Source organism: Schistocerca piceifrons, chromosome 8, assembly GCF_021461385.2.
Source record: "Schistocerca piceifrons isolate TAMUIC-IGC-003096 chromosome 8, iqSchPice1.1, whole genome shotgun sequence".
Taxonomy (NCBI): Eukaryota; Metazoa; Arthropoda; class Insecta; order Orthoptera; family Acrididae; genus Schistocerca; species Schistocerca piceifrons.
Genome location: NC_060145.1, coordinates 490101636 through 490115365, shown reverse-complemented (window position 1 = coordinate 490115365; position 13730 = coordinate 490101636). Strand labels below are relative to the sequence as shown.

At 45.1% G+C, this 13730-nt stretch overlaps 1 long non-coding RNA gene and 1 pseudogene across 2 annotated transcripts in view; one reads left to right on the top strand and one right to left on the bottom strand.

Annotated features, from left to right (window-relative positions):
- Positions 1 to 13730, top strand: part of LOC124711737 — a 1117457-nt gene that overhangs the window by 557031 nt on the left and 546696 nt on the right. The gene's annotated exons all lie outside the window — the stretch shown is intronic.
- LOC124712568 lies at positions 10452 to 10569 on the bottom strand (annotated as a pseudogene).

The window sequence follows — 13730 nt, the reverse complement described above, 5'->3', positions numbered from 1 at the left end:
GTTATTTTTAGTCAGAGTAAGTAGTGTGTAAGCTTAGGGAGTGAAATTCCGGGAGTGGCTGATGCTAGGCTTCTCAGTTAACATAGCTCATCCCCACTTGCACCTGCCACAATGACGACGACGGTGGAGCTGCGGAAATGTGGCGACGTACCGAGGTTGCACGCCCTCCGCGAGTGCGACCTGCATTCCGAGAGCGTCCGCTTTCCTAACACAGGTAACAGGTAGACCGGCAGGAAACCTTCCGTTTAACGTAGGCGCAGCGTGAGGGCTGCCGTGTGGCGTGCGGCCGGCGGCCCAGAATAGTGCGGTGGTGGAGCCGGTGCCATCAAAACTGGCGGAGGGCGGGGCTCCGCACGTGACGTCAGAAGTGACACGTCACATGCGCCAGATTGAGTTGAGCGCCGGCGGCGAGTGGCGCGGGGCGGTCTGGAGCCAGTTCTGGAGAAACTCTGCTCGTGTGCAGCTGTAAGTCGTGTCGTTTGCCCTCTTTCCTGATGGAGTCGCGAACGAGGCACACCAAAACACCCCCTGCCGATCTTCCGCACAATCTCTCTAATGTTAACCTTCATGACCTTTTGGCGACATATACGTAGGCACATGCACTCTCGGATTTTTAACTGCAAACCTCACCGTCAAACACAACGCCTCTTTTGTAGTTTGAAAGACCGTGACGCTGTCGTCCATACAAAGCGAACCAGTGATGAAACGAACTGCTCTTCCTCTGACCCCCTCCATTTTCTCGTCGCGTATCGATCGAACGTTTTATTTACACTGAAGAACCAAAGAAACTCGTACACCTTCCTAATATCATGTAGGACCTCCCCCAGCTCACAGAAGTGCCGCACCACGACGTGGCATGAACTCGACTAATGTCTCAAGTAGTGCAGGAGGGAACTGACACCATGATTCTTGCAGGGCTGTCCGTAAATCCGTGAGAGAACGAGGGGCTGGAAGATCTCTTCTGAGCAGCACGTTGCAAGGCATCCCAGATATGCTCAGTAATGTACATGTTTGGGGAGTATGGTGGCCAGCGGAAGTGCTTAAACTCAGAAGAGTGTTCCTGGAGCAATTCTGGACGTGTGGGGTGTCACATTGTCCTGCTGGAATTGCCCAGGTCCGTCGGAATGCACAACGGAAATGAATGGATGCAGCTGGTCAGACAGGATGCTTACGTATATGTCACCTGTCAGACTAGTATCTGGACGCATCGGGATTCCCATATCACTCCAGCTGCACACGCCACTACAGAGCCTCCAGCAGCTTGAACAGTGCCCTGCTGACATGCAGGGTCCATGGATTCATGAGGTTGTCTCTATACTCGAACACGTCCATCAGCTCGATACAGTTCTAAACAGACTCGTCCAACCGGGCTACATGTTTCCTGTCACCAACAGTCCAATGTCGGTATTGACGGTCCCAGGCGAGGCGTAAAGCTTTGTGTTTTGCAGTCACTAGGGGTACACGACTGGGCCTTCGGCTCTGAAAGCCTGTATCGATGATATTTCGTTGAATAGTTCGGACGCTGACACTTGTTGATGGCCCAGCATTGATTTCTGCAGCAGTCTGCGGAAGGTTTCCACTTCTGTCTCGTTCAACGATTCTCTTGAGTCGTCGTTGGTCCCGTTGTTGCAGGATTCTTTTCCGGCCGCAACGATGTCGGAGATTTGATGTTTCGCCGGATTCCTGATATTCACAGTGCAGTCGTGAAACGGTCGTACGGGAAAATCGCCACTTCATCGCTATCTCGAAGATGCAGTGTCCCATCACTCGTGCGCCAACTATAACACTATGTTCAAACTCACTTAAATCTTCATAACCTGCAACTGTAGCAGCAGTAACCCATCTAACAACTACGCCACACACTCGTCGTCGTATATAGGCGTTGCCGATCGCAGCGTCCTATTCTGCCTGTTGTTTACATAGTTCCGCGTAGTCGGCGCGTACACAACTTTCCCGCTAGAGCGCGCCCCGCTAAGCACAACAGCGCAGGCGCAGCGCTCGTCCGTCTCCACACTACGAGACGGCACTGTCCTAGAGACGGACCAAATTCTGCTTCCGCCGATCCGCGTGTTAATATGTAATGCAGCCAATGAGATTGCTGCTAACGTAGAACCTTTTCTCCTCGCAGATCACACTCGCACAGTGATACCTGAACGCGCGAGGTATTATAACGAGTGTACAGACCTCCGATTAGTCAGTCTGCATTAGTCTGTAGTCAAGTTTCAGTCTGCTCCTAATAAGATTATCATATTCCTGTACATAGCCATGAAGAGAAATGTATTGACACTTTGCCAAGTATCAGAGATATGTGAGAATAAGATTAACGCACCAAGACCAAAGGAACTTCAGATTGTCAATTGTAAATAGCATCCAGAACCAAGTTAAGTTATTTTTATGCTTGTTATTATTTTAATAAATGAGAGCGAAAATTAATGAAGTTCTGTTTAAGGTTGGTCACCGTCAATCTGCTACTCTAAGCGTGCAAGTGGCATTTCTATCGTCTGACCTAACGGCGGAAGATAAACACGCCACGATAAGACCACGAGACATATTGCTGACACTCGCCTACTTCGTTAGAGCGACAAGTCAAATAATCTGATGGTATGTGTACCGAAGGTCTTACAGTACGCACACCACGCTGCCTATTTACATCTCTCTGTATTTGAATAAGGACGCCTATACCAGTTTCTTTGGCAGTTCAGTTTATAAACCACCGCTCTCCTCAGTACACTCCACTTCTAGTAGCTTCTTGCGATGAATCTTTCTGACAGGGGAAACTGCCCATCGCACCCCACTCAGATTTAATGGTAAGATGGTTCAGTGCATAGCCCGTCACCAGCTGAACAGAGATAAAGCATGAAAACAGAAAGAAGGTGTAGTGAACTGTGAGAAGAAGGAAATTTAGAAACAGTGAACGGTTCAAGAGCAACAAGTGCAATTTAGAGCAGCCGGACACAACAAGTGCGTCTTGGGTAAAGAGTCTCGCTGTTGGACTGCTAAGCGGGCGAGCTGCGCCTTTAATTCCCTCCCTCGTGCCCTTTATTTATTTATTTTTTTCACAAGTGCCTGTCCGCTCATTGAAATGTTTGTCCTCTTTTCTGTAGTCTTGGCAGTTGTCATATTATGCACTGGTTATAGAATTTGAGTCTGTGGTAAGAACACGTTACCGTCGCAAGTAAACGTGATGAATAGTGAGAGCAGGCGAGATACCACACATACGTTTCACAGAAATAAAAGCAACAAAGAGACGGGTCTGAACTGTATTTTAACGAAGGAATTCAAGAGTAAACTTCCAAAACGGAACGTTAAAAAAATATGTTTCGACAGAGCACCACAGAGAAACTGTGTGATTGTGAAACTGTTGCGCTCATTTGTTGCAGCTTATGTGACAGACTGTTATGTTTTCATCATTTCCTTGAGAGTGATCACATTCATACGAACACCTAAATCGGACAAGGGGACATATCTCACTCATTTTCCAGGCGTACAAGTTAGGTGCGTCGGTAAGACATTCTTATCATATTACACACGAATTGTCACTGCTCTCGTCTATGACACACCGGATGCGTTATCCGGTGGAGGATTCGGTTGAGTTGTCGCCTTGTCATCAAATGTTTGCGGTTGCCATTCGAAAGTCACTTCTTTTCGATGCTAATAGAGTAATTGTGCAGAATCATTTGTCATTATAAGTCCCTGCCTTACACCGCGCTGTTGCAAACGGACGTTACACCACGACAGAGGGACAAATTTGAATAGCGCGAACAGCGGAAAAATGTGCATAAAGACCACGAGAGAGATTTGAACGCGGCTCGCCCGCATGGCAGTCCATCCAACAGCGTGGCCACTTGCCCACGGTGCGGCTGTTGCGTTAGGCTGCTCTGTATCGCATTTCTAGTCCTTCGACCGTTCACTGTTTCTCTTGTCCACTTTTTCGCAATTGAGTACACTTTCTTTCTGCTTTCATTCTTCTGTGTTCAGTTTGCATCGGGCTGTACACTGATCCATATTGCCACTAAATCTAGAGGAGGGAGGGGGGGGGGGGGGGTTGCGATGGGAAGTTTCCCTTGTCAGTTGTAAAGGCTTGCTTGTTCAGAATTAATGTTAGACACTACGTGTGAAATGATAATCAGTACGTAATAGTACTGTTGACATATGACTATAAAAACTGATTGGAAATGCCTGTGAAAAGTCAAATGATATGTGCTCTCTCAGTCTCTTTCGTTAGTTTGGTGGCAGGTGTGCTTCGATGAGGTATTCCCCTAGTGTCGTCATTCAGCATCTGCAAAGAAATCAGATTTTCAGCCGATTTAGTCGTTGACAGAAGCTCTCACGCTCTGTGGTGCGTTATTCGTTGGCGGATTGGTTCGCCATACGGACAGCCGATCGCCAGCGTATCATTGGTAATAACATAGAGATAATTATATAAGTAAACAACTTTTTAATACAACACGTTTTTAAAGGAACTAAAAATTATAAAATAATTTCACATAACCACGTACATTTTCCTAACACCATAGAGATATTATCATTTTTCTTTATTTATGAATTTGGCCAGCTATTGACCGCAACAACTTAAGATTTATGTTGTTTATTTTTCTTCCTTTCTTCCTAGAACTTCCTCATTTTCTCTACAACCGCTCGTCTCTGATCATCTGTCCACACTCTCTTTGATCGCGGTTCTGGCTTATCTTCTTCGCAGTTCCCGGTTTTTTTCTCAGTAGTCTGGAGCAGCTCCAGTCACGTGTAATTTCTTCTGTAACACCTATTTTGTTCGCATCTTTCTTCATTGGTTCTATCCATCGCACAGTTTCTTTCAGTTTACTAACGTAATTACAAATTTTATTTGTAATCCGTGTTTCTTCCATTCTTTTTAAATGTTCATACAATTTTAGCAGTCTTTTCCTCATTGTATCTGTGACTTTTTCTGTATTTTTACATAACTCTTCATTTCTCCTTTTAGCTGCCCGCTGAGCCGAGCGGTCCTAGGCGCTTCAAATGGTTCAAATGGCTCTGAGCACTATGGGACCTAACTGCTGTCGTCATCAGTCCCCTAGAACTTAGAACTACTTAAACCTTACTAACCTAAGGACATCACACTCATCCATGCCCGAGGCAGGATTCAAACCTGCGATCGTAGCGGCCGCACGGTTCCAGATTGTAGCACCTAGAACCGCTCGGCCACTCCGGCCGGCTAGGCGCTTCGATCTAGAACCGCGCGACCGCTACGGTCGCAGGTTCGAATCCTGCCTCGGGCATGGATGTGTGTGATGTCCTTAGGTTAGTTAGGTTTAAGTAGTTGTAAGTTCTAGGGGACTGATGACCTCAGATGTTAAGCCCTATAGTGCTCAGAGCCATTTGAAGCATTTTTCTACTTTTTAATTCATACATTTTCATCGTTTTTCTCAGGACCTAGAATTTTTCTAAGTATTTTCCCCTCTGTTTTTCTAAGTTCTCTTAGTTCGTTTTTCTTATTCAGTGTTAGACACACTGATCGATATGTTCCTTGAGTCCTAATAACTGAATTATAGTGTGTAATCTTCGCTTCGATCGTTATTGATTTCTTATTGTGGTAGTTTAGTTTTAATTTGTATGCAAATGCTAACTTTTTTGCTATTTCTTTATTTGTTGTGTCATCCAGTCAGTTGACGTGGATCCTAGGTATTTAAAATGAACTCTTTTAATTTTTCCATACTTTGTTTTCGTAAATTTTTCTTTATTGTGATGTGTTCCGTATATTCGGTTTTTTGATAAGATATTTTAGCCCAGTCTTTTCAGCAATCCCGTGTAATAGATCAAGCATAACAGTTGCGTCTACCTTTCAGTTACCCACGGTATATCTTCCGCAGAGGCTAAACGTTTTACTTCAGATTTGTTTTCTTCTTCCTTGTTCATACCTTTTATGCCTCTGTTTTCTCATGTGTTTTTCCAGTTTTTACTATTTTATCTAAAACCAGGTTAAAGAGAATCTGGGACGGTCCGTCTCCTTGTCGAGCTGGTGTGTATCAATTTTTAATACCTATAACTATACTTCTAAACTTGGGGCGCGTGAGTAGATAAGTGCTATACGGGTGGTTCACCTTGTAAATGATATCTCTCCGAAGCGGCTCACGTTTTTCTTAAAAACCCTGCAAGTATTGTATTAGCTTTTAAAAGTTTAAAAGTGCAAATTCTCAGGATTATCAGTATGGGGATTAGGAAGCTGTACTGCGCTGAGAGAAATTATTTTATACTTTTTAGTCCGTTGTAAAAACGTATTATATTAAAAAGTTTTTTTACTTAAATAATTATATGTTCTTTCTCGTCTTGTGTATGTTAAATTTTTCAATTAATACCAAGCTTTTGATGCGGTTGAAACAGAAACGCGTGGTAAATTTCAGGTTTATTTCAGTTTCTCTTCACCTGAGTCAGCCAGAATACGCCGTGCTCTTACGTGTATCTCGCGAAAAGATCGTGAAACTAAAAACCAGATAGGCTTGCGCTCGCGCGGCGACTCACCGGCAGCCGTTGTTATCCTGAAACATTCGCGACTGTGACGGGAAATAGCAGGGGTACACGAACTACCCTCCGCCACACAGCAGACACGAAAGCGAGATAATATTGGGCTGTCAGCAACTCCTATGTTGAAGACCCCAAGTCTCTAGCGCATCTGGAAGTCAACTGCAAAATTTGTACCGAACAGATAAACAAACAAGAAAGCGAACTAATGAAAAGTTGTAAAAATGCCTGTAAAATGAGCCAGACAACAGATCATAAATGATGCATTTAATCCATTTGTTGTTGTTGTTGTTGTGGTCTTCAGTCCTGAGACTGGTTTGATGCAGCTCTCCATGCTACTCTATCCTGTACAAGCTTCTTCATCTCTCAGTACTTACTGCAACCTATATCCTTCTGAATCTGCTTAGTGTATGCATCTCTTGATCTCCCTCTACGGTCGGCCAGGGTGGCCGAGCGGTTCTAGGCGCTTGTCTGGAACCGCGCGACCGCTACGGTCGCAGATTCGAATCCTGTCTCGGGCATGAATGTGTGTGATGTCCTTAGGTTAGTTAGGTTTAAGTAGTTCTAAGTTCTAGGGGACTGATGACCTCAGATGTTAAGTCCCATAGTGCTCAGAGCCGTTTGAACCATTTTTCTCCCTCTACGATTTTTACCCTCCACGCTGCCCTCCAGTGCTAAATTTGTGATCCCCTGATGCCTCAGAATATGTACTACCAAACGGTCCCTTCTTCTTGTCAAATTGTGCCACAAACTTCTCTTCTCCCCAATTCTATTCAGTACCTCCTCATTAGTTATGTGATCTACCCATCTAATCTTCAGCATTCTTCTGTAGCACCACATTTCGAAAGCTTCTATTCTCTTCTTGTCCAAACTATTTATCGTACATGTTTCACTTCCATACATGGCTACACTCCATACAAATACTGTCAGAAACGACTTCCTGACAAATCTATCTTCTCTACATTTTGTATCCTCTCTACTTCGACCATCATCAGTTATTTTGCTCCCCAAATAGCAAAACTCATTTACTACTTTAGGTGTCTCATTTCCTAATCTAATTCCCTCGGCATCACCCGACTTAATTTGACTACATTCAATTATCCTTGTTTTGCTTTTGTTGATGTTCATCTTATACTCTCCTTTCAAGACACTGTCCATTCTGTTCAACTGCTCTTCCAAGTCCTTTGCTGTCTCTAGGTATCTCTTAAATTTTGAAAGGCTGAATCACTTCATTTGGCGCATACTGTTTTTCACAGCTTAAAGCGACTTGACCTAAATTGAGTACAAATGATAAGAATTTTGATCGGTTCAAATGGCTCTGAACACTATGGGACTTAACATCTGAGGTCATCAGTCCCCTAGACTTGGAACTACTTAAACCCAAATAACCTAAGGACATCACACACATCCATGCCCGAGGCGGGATTCGAACCTGCGTGCGTTGGAATTTTGATTGTTTTGATGAATAGTTTATTAACAAATTATCGAGTGTTTTACTTCCTACAGACATGTCTCATATTATGATAGTATCTGAAAGCACATATAATTTGCATCTTGGTCAAAACGTAATTAAAACGGATTTTTGTGAACTGTGAATTAATCTTTGTTAAGACTTTTTCTGTAACATTCGCAATATGATAGGAGATGACAAAGTCCAGCGTCACTTGCGACATCAATATTTGCATATGGGGGGGAATTACTACAAGTAGTAACTAGACGACATCTCTTCCCGGGTAGGAAAGAAACTGGTTATTTCTTACTATGAAAACTTGCAGCCCTGTTGCGTCGTTACGATGTCCTTGTTATTTATCTTCACTGGGTGACAAGATATACGTGCAGGGCAGAGCTTCGGGATCGCTGTGTCGAAGTTTTTGCACGGGGCGGCATCTGCGACGAAATTAACAACCAGCGCCGGCGAGGGGTGGCAAAAAGGGGTCGCAGACTCAGCTCCCAGCTCCTGCGTGTCGCTGCCCTGTCTGGACACGGCGCTCGGAACTCCAGTGAAAAAGGCAACGGACCAAGTACGGAGTGACCGAAAGTCTGCGCTTACGGACGGCACACTGCTGCTCCTTGTGCAAATAACTGTACAAAAACATCTGTGACAAAATTGCGTCATTCGTAGACTTTTCCGTAGAAAATAGACATGAGAGAATGGCAATGTACGGTATATACATTCATACAAGAGGTAGTAATAGCGGTACCCCGCTAATTCGGTGGGTCGTGGGTCGAGACTGTTCGACTCCGGGCGTGGAATTATTTGTTATTATTGTCTGCTGCTTTTGGTTTGCATCGTAAGCCATCTGGTTCCTTAATTGTCATACGGCACATCTGATACGAACACCTGTTGTTATTGTCACTAACAAAGAAATGAGCGTGCAATAGTCTTTTTACTGTTGTACTTTTAAAAATTCCTTTAACGTTTATTGCTTCCCTATCCCCCAAAAGAAAATGGACAGCAAGTCCTCCTTCATGCTAAAATTAGTAAACGAAACAATTTAGCTGTTCACCTCGATCATTCTAGTTGACAATCATCCCTGAAGTGAACATAATTTTTTATACTTATGTTAGACTTTTTAATACAAGAAGTTACTTTAAATATCAAAAACAACAGATGAAATACTTTTTGATGAAATGTAATGTCGTGTGACGAGGTCCTCCCGTCGGGTAGACCGTTCGCCTGGTGCAAGTCTTTCGATTTGACGCCACTTCGGCGGCTTGCGCGTCGATGGGGATGAAATGACGATGATCAGGACAACACAACACCCAGTCCCTGAGCGGAGAAAATCTCCGACCCAGCCGGGAATCGAACCCGGGCCCTTTGGATTGACAGTCTGGCGCGCTGACCACTCAGCTACCGGGGGCGGACATACTTTTTGATGAATCTTCGAGATTCAAAACTCTTCTTGAAAATCTCAAATCTTCTTGAACACTGGCAACTAAAAATTCTTCTCGGGATTCAAGTCTTCTTGATGACTGAAGGTCGTATTTTGCACTAAAAATCTTCTTGGTAAAAAACTTTCTATGGGCAAGATCGCATGAATACTTATTTATTATCTACAACCGGTTTCGACAGGCTTTGCTGTTACGTTCTCGTCTTCAAACATTATTGTCACAGAAGATGACAGGGAAGCCTGTCGAACCCGGTTGTAGGTAATAAATAAGTATTCAAGCGATCTCGCCCACAGGAATTAAAACACATCGCACCTTGTCATTTATAAACATCAGAAATTTCAATAAAAATCTTCTTTAAAGTAATGGTTTTCTTGAATACTGACGGGCGGTTGTGGAGATGTGTGTAGGTAGTTGTTGGATACGTTTCTCTGTGCTTGCCTCACACTTATCGCTGCCGCATACGCTTCTGCACAAGGAGGTAATCTAGGCAGGTTCGAGTTGTTGGTCTTCGCAGTGAAGTATGTGAAATGACCACATACCGAGTTTTAAGCATTGTGTTTTGCCTCGATAAACAATTGGAAATCTGGATGTAGAATACTCGTAATTCCATTTACTTTAGGCTACGGTTTTTTCTGGTCCAGTTCCAAATTAAAATGGGTTCCTTGCACAGGACGACACGAGCTGTAATAGCAGTAAGGTGGCAAATTTTATTACACAGCGCTGACTGAAGATACGTATCGGACGTCAGATTATACTGTTGCCCAAGTGCCACACGCAGATCCATTTCGTACCGAAAATACGAACAGCACTAAACTTTGTTGCAGACACGTATTTCTGTCACGCAAGGAATCACGCTGTGTAAGCACTCCGTTTTTAGGGCACAAGTGACCCATCGGGACCATCCGACCGCCGTGTCATCCTCAGATGAGGATGCGGATAGGAAGGGCGTGTGGTCAGCACACCGCTCTCTCGGTCGTTATGATGGTTTTCTTTGACCGAAGCCGCTACTATTTGGACGAGTAGCTCCCCAATTGGCATCACGAGGCTGAATGCACCCCGAAAAATGGCAACAGCGCATGGCGTCTCGGATGGTCACCCATCCAAGTGCCGGCCACGCCCGACAGCGCTTAACTTCGGTGATCTGACGGGAACCGGTGTATCCACTGCGGCAAGGCCGTTGCCACGCTCTGTAAAGCCGCAGTGTAACTGAGGGGAGGTTTTCCGTGATTTCCCTAAATCGCTTCAGGCAAATGCCAGGATGGTTGCTTTGAAAGGGCACGGTCGATGCTCTTCGCCATCCTTTCCCTAATCCGAGCTTGTGCTCTGTCTCTAATAACCTCGCTGTCGACGGGGCCTTAAGCACTAATCACCTCCTCCTCTTCCTCCTCCTCCTCCTCCTCCTCCGCGATTCGTCCAAAAAGGCCGTCTGTCGCTGGTCAGTTGGTACCCAGTTGCGCTACTGGCTCGCAAATTCCAGCCTCCGTCCCGAACAACAGCCAGCACGGGTGCACGAACCAGATACCTGCTGCGGAGGCCCGTAGGCAGCAACGTTCGCTGAACGGTGGTTGAGTAGACACTGTTGATAGCCCCTCGGTTCATCTGAGCCGTCTGTTCCTCAAGAGCTGCACATCTGTTGGCCCGCACACATCGCTGCCGTCGTCCACCCCTGTAATCTTTGCCCTGTGGTGTACCACAGATGCCTCAGCGCAGGTTTTGGATAACGTAATTTTGCTATGCACGATGTACTTGAACTACGACGACATGCGAACGGTTTACAAATTCTGCAGCGTCCGAAGATGCTTCCACCGTAGGCCCAAAAGCCAATGATCGCGTCATTCTGGACGTCGGGTAAATCGGTCCGTTTTCGCGTTGTACTTAAAGTCTGTAACATTTCACTTGATTGTTATTAACAAATATGAAATTTAAGCCATTTTATCATTTCACCTGACTGTATAAACGAGTACGAATGTTAAGCTGTTTTAACTTGTCAAAATCGTATTTATATGCCACCTGAAGTACACACACATATATTCGACATCTCCAAATCCTTGAAATAATTATTGTGTAATAATGTTGTTACGATGTATATTCTATGTTCTTTGCGATTATGTCTTCTCTTCTGCTATACGAACCTTGCACCCAGCAGATTCCAGACGCCATATTTGTTTACAAATATGACAGTATACATGTGATGTGTTACGACAGCGAATAGCAACCTGTGACCCCTGGAGGTACTCTATTGTATTTATTTTATGTTTACAATTAGATATGTTTAATTTTTTTGTCAGAAGAAATCCAAAACCGTGTTGTGAAATAGTGTCTTGTTTCTCCACTAGGCAGTGCCACAAGTTCCTCCAAAAATCGTAACGCAACACACAGACAAATGTCATACTTAATAATGTAAATCCACCCGATGATGGAGGTTTAAACGTTTGAAACGCGTCGTGGAAATAAATAAAACGGTGACTGGTAACAGTAAACTTGCTGTTTCATTTAATGTCAATAACAGTCACGGTAAGGCCTAACCTAAAATGTTCGCGATTAGCATTTGTTTGACAAAGTGTCGTGCTCTAGCCCCCTGCTCTGGCCTGCCTGCATTCCGTATCACGGCGTGCCCGCGATTACCCGCAGAGTCAGCTTACGTGAGACGAGTGGCGTCGCCGAGTTGGCGGGCAACTCTCGGGAGTGTGTGGCGGCGCGCCGGGCTCTGGCGGTAACGGTGAAACTTTGCCCTGTCCGCCCCTCGCACACAGCCGAGCTGCTCACCCGGCCACTTGTTGTGTGCGGCGCAGCCGCGCGCGCCAGTTACGTGCACCTCTTCTTTCTGCGAGGCAGCGCACTCAGCCTCTTAATCCACGAGAATTACCGCACTACTTACAAGGCAACTCCAGAAAGTTCGTCCAGTGGAACCCTCTGTAATTAAAAACTCGTTAAAAATGCGTGTCTGATGTGAAGAGACATGCCAACAAAAGCCATGTGTAAGCGGTACGACTTGCGTGACGATACGGCGTGGAATTTCACGTTACGCAGCATTCACGCGCTTGAACAGCACACCGCCTCCTTTCGGATCTCAGTTACGTAGTACACCACGAACAGCTACCACATAAGATCGCTTTCCACGACAAATGTAGAAACGAAAAGGTGTCGTATTGTAATGCAGCATACAAAAGCTGAAGTGCCGTGGCGACTGTATTAGAAGTAGCGAGCTATGAAAATGCGCTGTTTCAAGGCATTAGCACATTTGAGATGTATAAAAAATGTCTAATCGCCTCTAGTAAGATTTTCTGCGATAAAATGTTCTGGAAGAGAATGTCGGAGAGTAAAACGGCTTAAGTATAGTATGAAAGTATTAACCGCTTCACATATTTTACTCAGCCAGTCTCCGTCTAAAAAATGGTTCAAATGGCTCTGAGCACTATGGGACTTAACTTCTGAGATCATCAGTCCCCTGGATCTTAGAACTACTTACACCTAACTAACTTAAGGACATCACACACACCTATGCCCGAGGCAGGGTTCGAACCTGCGACCGTAGCGTTCGCACGGTTCCAGACTGTGGCGCCTAGAACCGCGCGGCCACAACAGCGGCCGTCTCCGTCTACTAACGATGTTGAAGTGGAAACTCAGTTTCGACGAAAAATGTTTTGTAGGCACATGGTCATATTTCGTAGCGTACTGTTTTCTTAATTTGCACATCTTTGTTAGATTTCTATATGCAGATCAAAAAAATACCTTTTCATAAATGTTCGAAATATTGTTTGTTTCCTCAAAAATATCATCTGTGTGTTTTGTATGGAAGCAAACTACTGAAGAGCTCTCTTCAAAGTGTTAGGTACCTTTAATTTCACAAGGTTGTTCGAGTTTTCCCCGCGCATTTTTGAGGATCGTTAATGAAGTTAACAATAGTACTTTACGCGTGTCCATTTTGTTTTGGGAAGGAAAGTGAGTGCGATTGGTCAGCAAGGTGTTGCCGACAACTACGGTTGGAGAGTTGTGCGGTCGCAGATCCACGTTGCTGCGCACGTCCCGTCTGACCGCTTCTGTGCGTACAGCAACCGCGGCGGAGAAACCAGGTCCTCGTTCTCTTCCACGTTCCGCGCGAGGACTGTTTGACGTCGAGTACGCTGTGCTGTACATTCGTCTTCGTCGGGAAGTCGAACTTATTGAGAGTCGAGATTAGAATCAGGGTGCAAGAGAACAAACCACGAACAAGGCGATGGAGACCCACGTGATGTCGGTGCATATGTGCAGTACAGAGGCTGTGACGTGGTGACACGCCGCCTCTACGGTCGCGCTGCCAGGGTTACCACAGCGGACGTGAAACACTCGTCCTCAGAATTAAC